Source organism: Bactrocera tryoni, chromosome 3 (genome assembly GCF_016617805.1).
Source record: "Bactrocera tryoni isolate S06 chromosome 3, CSIRO_BtryS06_freeze2, whole genome shotgun sequence".
Taxonomy (NCBI): Eukaryota; Metazoa; Arthropoda; class Insecta; order Diptera; family Tephritidae; genus Bactrocera; species Bactrocera tryoni.
In genome coordinates this window covers 42,612,853-42,620,302 of record NC_052501.1, presented here as the reverse complement: position 1 = coordinate 42,620,302, position 7,450 = coordinate 42,612,853, and the positions used below count along the sequence as shown (strand labels likewise).

The 7,450-nt window shown below is 37.4% G+C and overlaps 1 protein-coding gene across 9 annotated transcripts in view; it reads left to right on the top strand.

Moving 5' to 3' along the window:
• The first annotated feature begins 4,516 nt into the window (after nucleotides 1–4,516).
• Nucleotides 4,517–7,450, top strand: part of LOC120771828 — a 180,009-nt gene continuing 177,075 nt past the window's right edge. For 6 of the 9 annotated variants that reach the window (XM_040100062.1, XM_040100064.1, XM_040100063.1 and 3 more), the window contains exon 1: nucleotides 4,517–4,668. The gene's annotated coding sequence lies outside the window, so the exon portion shown is untranslated. Of the gene's footprint in view, nucleotides 4,768–5,311; nucleotides 5,408–7,450 lie in introns of those variants that run through there. The other 3 variants (XM_040100061.1, XM_040100058.1, XM_040100059.1) reach the window with 2 other exon arrangements.

The window sequence follows — 7,450 nt, the reverse complement described above, 5'->3', positions numbered from 1 at the left end:
AAATTTGATGCTACCTCTTTCCAAAAAGCCTGCACATCTTCTTTAGGACGCTGGTGGAAACCGTTGGCTATATCTAGCTTACTCTCCATCATATCTGCCAATTTCCCATATTGCTCTGGTGTTGACCTGAAAGCATATCAAAAAATATCATTAGAGCGAAAAAACTGGAACTATCGTGTGTTTTACAACTTTTAAATACAAGTTTTACTTACATTTTTAGAAAATTCAAAAAAAATCACGCAAATAATAAAATTTTCGCAGCAAAATAAAAACACAAAAAGTTCTCCGCCAACAAAATTGCAACTTAGCAGAACGGAGCTACGATCGAAATGCATGATAGGCAGAATTGTAAATTTCGAAGTTGAACTGAACGGGAACGGAACTCATGATACCAAAGTTGCCAAACGGAGAAAATTTCAATCCAAGTCGAAATGCATGATAGGGGTGAATAAAATTCTCTTTACAAAAACTTATTGAAAATTGTATTAAAAGTACACTTTTTTAACGGTAAGGATTCAAAGTATTCCTATGTGAAAAATTAAGAATTAAATTGTTCCACAAAAGATGTCAGAACGCAGCATTTACAGGAGGTACTAAGCTCAGCAACAATCCTCCTCTGAAAGATAACTCCTTAATTGAGCCTTTTCTGAATTTCTGCAGGGCGCCTTGATTTAGGTCACCCTCGTTAACCCTGTTGTTAGGTTAAAAAAACTACGAATCTTAGGTTAGAGGACCATTTGGTCCATACTGCAGTTTTCATACAAAATAACAATTTAATCTTAGTCTTTATATTTAGTTTGGTTCAATACTTGCTAAATATTATTATTTTATTATTTACTCAACTCTGGTAAAATAAAAACTAGGCGAGGGGTTCCCCCGTTTTGCATTTTTCTTTACTCAACATAGCTAGTGCAAAAATTAATTGCGGCATTCCCCCTTTTGGCTTTTTGTGGTAGAGAATCACGAATGTTTATGCAAATTTGTTCAGTTTGTGTGTTGATTTCGAGAGTTCGTACGTGTTTACTTATGAAATGGCGCACGTGAATGAAGACGAGATACGAGAAGTGCTCTATGCAGAAAGTGAATCGGATATCTCAGATTGAGATATTGATTATAATTCGGAGAATTATGAAACAAATGAGTCTGAAACAGATAGTGAACCGGAACCCCTCTTAACTCCAAGTGGCTCTGGTGATTCCTTATTTATTGCTAAAAACAAGAGTATGGAGTGCCAAACCATTACCTCAGGATATTGGATCTGCGGTTGAGAATATTATCTCAACACAACCAGGACAAACTCGATTTGCAGTGTCCAGATGTAATGACATTGTCTCAGCTTTTTTGTTGTTTTTTCCGCCTCCAATAGAAAAAATTGTGATAGAAAATACTAATAAGTACGGCAGAGTCAAGTTCGATGACAAATGGGGCGATATTGATGATGACATATTGCGCGCATATATGTATAGCTGTGCTTATTCTTGCAGGCGTATGTCGGTGAGTACATTCTTGTTTTTCTTATTTCAGTAAAATATTTTACTAATATAAAATTACTCAATGACAGCGGCAAAAATGCAGATGTTCATGGTTTATTTGTTTCAAAATTTGGTCGCCCAATTTTCCGATCAATTATGTCTTAAAATCAATTCCTCAAGATTACTAGCGCGCTTCGTTTCGATGATGTTTTGTGTCGACAACACACGCGTAGTAGCGATAAATTTGCTCCTATTCGTGACTTGTGGGACCGTTGGCAACAACTTCTTCCAATGTTCTACAACTGTCATGAAAATGTCACGGTTGATGAGCAACTTGTTGCATTCAGGGGGCGATGTTCTTTTCGATAGTTTATGCCATCAAAACCAGCAAAATATGGTTTGAAGTTTTGGTTATCCGTGGACCCAAAGTCCGGCTACGTATGGAAAATACAACCATACTTTGGTAAACCTAGAAATGATAAGCCCGAAAAGAACCAAGGAGAACGCGTTGCATTGGACTTGACAGAAGGTTTGAAAGGGCAAAATATAACAGCTGACAATTTTTTTTTCACATTTGAGTTGGTAAAAAAACTTCTTGAGAGAAAACTTACATATGTATGTGGGAACGGTTCGCAAAAATAAAACTTTCATTCCTCCGAAATTGCTGACTGTGAAGAATCTTCCATTGTACAAATCTACATTTGCATTCAATGACATTGCGACATTAGTATCATACATCAGTCACAAAAACAAAGCAACTAAATTGATTAGTACAATGCACAAGAAAGATAAAGTTGATGAGAGTGGGCCGAAGAAAAACCCAGAGATTGTTTCTTATTACAATTCAACAAAAGGTTTACTACAAATAGTTTTTTGCCTGCCAATAATTTTTTATGTTTCATATCTTTAGGTGGCATTGATACTGCTGATCAAATGATTGGCTCCTACACGACGAAACGCAAAACAAATTGATGGCCAAACATTGTATTTGCAAATATATTAGATATATCCGCTTTGAATGCTTACATAATTTTTTCCGAAATCGATGTTTCATGGACTCCAGCTGATCGGAATCGGAGAAGACCAAATTTTTTGCGGCAACTTGCACTTTCTTTGGCTGAGCCACATATGATGAAACGCACTAAATTACCTCAACAACAATTTTCAGCGCAGTTATTGAGAGAAATACGAACACCTTCCACAGCACCAGTGACCTGCTCTAAAAATGCTCCTGGTTCAGGAGCTCGAAAACGAGGAATTTGTAGTTGCTGCAAGTCTAAGTCTGATGTAAAATGCTCCATTTGCAGTGCGTTTATTTGCAAAACCAACCGAAAAACATTTTGCTCATCATGTAGTGCCAAAAAATATCGAACAAACTAATAAATACTTATTTTTGGAAAACTAATGTAAAGAAAATCAAAGAAAATATACTATGGACCAAATGGTCCCTTATCCTAAGATTCGTAATTTTCAATTTATCTTAGTCCAGTTTTAAGTCAGAGAATTAAATTTTCTCACATAATATTGTTTTATAAAAAGACCACCTGAGCTGAAAAATTTAGACAGTATATAGTATCACCGTTCCAAAGTTACAAAGAAAACCAAAAAAAAAAAAAAATGGACCAAATGATCTTAACCTAACAGCAGGGTTAATGGATTTTATATATTTTATTCAAAGTTTATTGATATTTTAGCGGACTTCTTAGCCACGGCGTTTGGAAGGCTTTTAGGAAAATGTTTCTTCTTTATTGACGTAGACACCGCTTAAGAGGTTATAACCGAGTTTACAGCAGTGCGCCTGTTTGGCGCCAATTGGAGATTTTAAGTGTATCCAGGTCATTCTCCATTTGGTTTTTCCAACGGAGTGGAGGTTCTCCTCTTCCGGTGCTTCCCCCGGCAAGGCGAACTCGTCCAGCTCATCGTTCCATCGAATGCGATGTTCGCCGTTGCCAATGCGTAGGGAGCCGCCTTGTCTGAAACCTCGTTTGATATCAAACGGCTCGTAGAGGTCTTCCCGATCCTGACGGAGCTTTTGATATTACTCAACGTCAGTTTACACAGCCGTATTAGTTTAGCGGGGTTTCAAATGCAGACATTCGTGCTGTAAAAAGCAGCTTTGAAATCGACGCAGAGGTGATGTCACGTAAGATGATTAGATCCCTATTATTTTTTTATACAAATATATTCACTTTTCCGAGCAGATGTGGATATATCGAATGCATGAGAGAGATCGAATATTCTACGACTTATACTTATCAACCTTCCATTGTTTTCTGAAAAGTCCCTGCAACTACTCCCAGCACAGTTGGTTAATGCTCCCCACAATTTCTATAGAGCTGAAAATCATTGTCAGCAAATTTCTTACATTGACCTCGTGCCGCTTTCGTCGCATCGCTGCGTAGGTTGGTAACACAGGAAGCACGTTTTGCATGCAGCAATGCAACGCAGGAAATGCACTAAACTCAACGCCTGCATAATTAACTATGTTGAAAATTATAGGTTCGTTTACAGCTGATCACCTGAACGCTAGCGTTGAGTGAAAGAAGAGCGCCAAACCGCAATGAGCATCGAGCAGAGTAACCGCCAAGTAAATACGCAGTAGGAGGTGACGAAAGACGACGAACAAATCGAAATGGTAATCAATACGCATTAATTGAGCGTAATCAGCAACAGGTGAGTATGAGAAGTGGCGGTGGGAATTCTCACGCTGCCATCGTGAATGGAACTTTAGAGTAAATAATCTTTAAGATGCTCTCGGGCGGAGAGTCAATGACGAACGCGTAGACTTGCAGGTAAGTAACTAACACACTCTTGAAGTTTAAGCCCGCAATCAAAAACTATTGTGAAAAGTCGCGCTTGTGTGTACTCAAATTGTAGTCAAAGTTGGAGACGTAGTACAAGCTGAGACGGAAGCTCACAACGCCTACCGCAGCTACTCGCTATACATGTATTAATTTTTTTGGCTCTGAGCTTTTCTCTGGCGGTTACCTGTAAGTTCGGCCCGGTTTTTATCTTCGCAACCGACTTCAGTCGTTTCTGAGACGTTCGCGAGTGAAGTACGTTGTGCGCAACAACAAGCAACTGTTCGCTGCAAAGTGCCGCTAACGTATTGCCGCTCCCCACCAATCGATTCCTTCTGAACACCAGTTTTAGTTCAGGTGTTTCTGAGCGCTTTTCGTTGTTTTGCTTCGTACCCGTAAGTGTCGTACATACCATATTTAAGTGCAGTGTGCGGTCGTGTTGTGTCCACGTCGGCGACATTGGCGACGTTTGAATTTTTGTTTTCATCTTTAAAGTGAGTTTTTGTGTGTGTGTGTGTTGGTATTTTATTTTAATTTTAGCTGGACTGTGGTGGTAACGCGCGCGAGTCGCCGCCTGACACTCACCACCACGTAAGCTGTGGCATATTTTTTTTTGTGCTGCGCACATGTCTCGAAAGTGCATAAACAAAAACATTTGGAATGGAACTTAAAAATAGCTGAAATACAAGCATACTTAGTTTGCAGAAAAACAAAAACAAAAATATCTAAAAAGTGGTTCTTTTGTGGTTTTGTGTTGTGTCTGAGTTCCGCAAAAATATTTTTCAATTGGAAGAGTGTGTGTTCTATAAAAAAAAACGCAACAGGAATTGCTAAGTGGAAGCTTGCATTGAGTAAAAATTTCGTTGATTCATAATTAAATTGAAATAAAAATATACCCCGAAAAAAATAATAAAAAAAATTAGTTAATATTATTTATTATAAGTAAAACAAGTTGTCTTCCAAAAAATCTAACCAAAAAACAATCATATACAATTTAAGAAAAAAAGATTCTGAAGTAGAAAACTCAAATTTCAAAGCGAAATCTAAAAAAGTGAGCATCTACTGGATTACAAAAATAATAATTAAAAAACATTTGTGGATTTTATAAAAGCCTCGAAGCGAAAACTATACAGGGTAAGTTGCTAAAAATACAATAATTTCATTTATTTGTGTTGTCAACTATAAATTAGAAATGATAATCGGCGATTTGAGATTATCTCATATATGTATGTACTATTTTCATCAAAAAGTAAGTTGTGGTGATTATCGTAGTGTATTGCACTATGGATTCCATCCGCCAGGCCAAACTTTTAACAAAGAATATTATTTAAGAGTTATGGGATATTCTTAGGACATTCAAAAGGCCAATGCGGCTTTGACAAGATTGAGTAGATTGAAACCGAATAGTATAAGGTCTTGAAGGTTATACCAGAAAAATACAACTCCGATTGTTTCGAGAACTGGACAAAGCGTTGGAAAAAGTATGATTTATTGGACGGGGATCACTTTGAAGGAGATGAAACTGATTTTGAAGAATAAAAGAGCATTTACACTTTATAAACAAATTCACCTTATTTTTTGATCGCGGTAGTGTAACGCTTTATTCGAAAGCAAATCAGAATCTCACGCGAAAGAGTTCTAATAAATATTATTTTAGACTAGGTCTATTAGGACATACGAAATTTAGATGACTTCCCGGCCAATGGCAATGACAGATTAATAAGCCTGTGCTTATTTGAGTTTTCCTCGTTCAAATTGAAATAAAAAAAGAATTTAAGGACTTTTTATTCAAAAGCGATTTTCACCTTCGGCAAATTATGCCAAGCTCATTGAGTATTTCTGATACACAATTTTTTGTATAAATATCAAAAGATCTATGCATTTATTAACATACCCCTTCAAGATCTGATACGTAGACACATTCACCAAAATCGCTGACATCAACAGTTTAACGTTCAACAAAAAATTTTAGTTGGATCTGCATTTCCTCACTAGTAGCTATCTTTTTGGATGTAGGTTAAATATTTTGACAGCTCTTATAGCGATTAGATTTGTACTCGTACATCGGTGATACTATATTGAGGACTTGTTTGTCGTTTGTGACGCTAGCGAAAGATCACAAGCAGAGAGGCAGTGAGAAAAACATGAAGAAAGCACCGGAAATTGTAGATAAAGTACTCTTTCAATACTATTAGGCTAAACAAAGGGAACAACAAAAAGATTCGTGCAAGATTTGGAAATCGGAGACATTGACGCAACAGTATGTAAACCAAACAGACCGAATCTAATTATATTCTCGAACGAAACCAGTAATTTTAACTTAAATGAGCACTTAGAGTTAATTTTTTTTTTATCTGGTGTTCAGCATCATATTTTTTAACGTCATAAATTATTTTATTGTATTAAGATATCGACAGATACAGAGATTCCTAATTTAATCTAAAAAAAATTCGAAAGCGGATGTACAGTGTTGTGTGACCATTAGCCACTGTGGCTTAATCCTTCTTCCGCTTTATTGGCGTAAACACTGCTTACGGGGTTATAGCCAAGTTTACAACAGCGCGCCAGTCGTTCGTCCTTTTCGCTGTTTGGCGCCAATTGGAAACTCCAAGTGTAGCCAGGTGCTTCTCCACCTGGTCTTTGTAACAGAGTGGTCTTTTTCTTTTGCTTCCCCAGGCGGGTACTGCGTCGAATGCGTTATCAATGCGCAAAGAACCATGAATCTTTCGCAGAACCTTTCTCTCGAAAACTCATGCTTCTGCACCATATAACAGGACGGGGATGAGGAGTTACTTGTAAAGTTTGGTCTTTGCTCGTCGAGAAGACTTTACTTCACATTTGAATACTTAGTCTGAAGTAGCACCTGTTGGCAAGAGTTATTCTGCTTTGGATTTCGAGGATCACGTTCCTGTTGGTGTTAATGCTGGTTCAAAGTTAGACGAAATTATCTACGATTTTGAAGATATGACTGTCAACAATGCCGTGGGAGCCAAGACGTGAATGCGACGACTGTTTTTTTATGACAGGAGTTATTCACTTCAAAACCCATTTGTTTCGCTTCCTTATCCAGTCTGGAAAAAGCAGAACTAACGGCGCGGTTTATAAGACCAATGCAGGAGCTGTACACTCTTATATGTAGAAGATTGTACCTTCTCTATTCAGCTCTGCAGTTCGAAT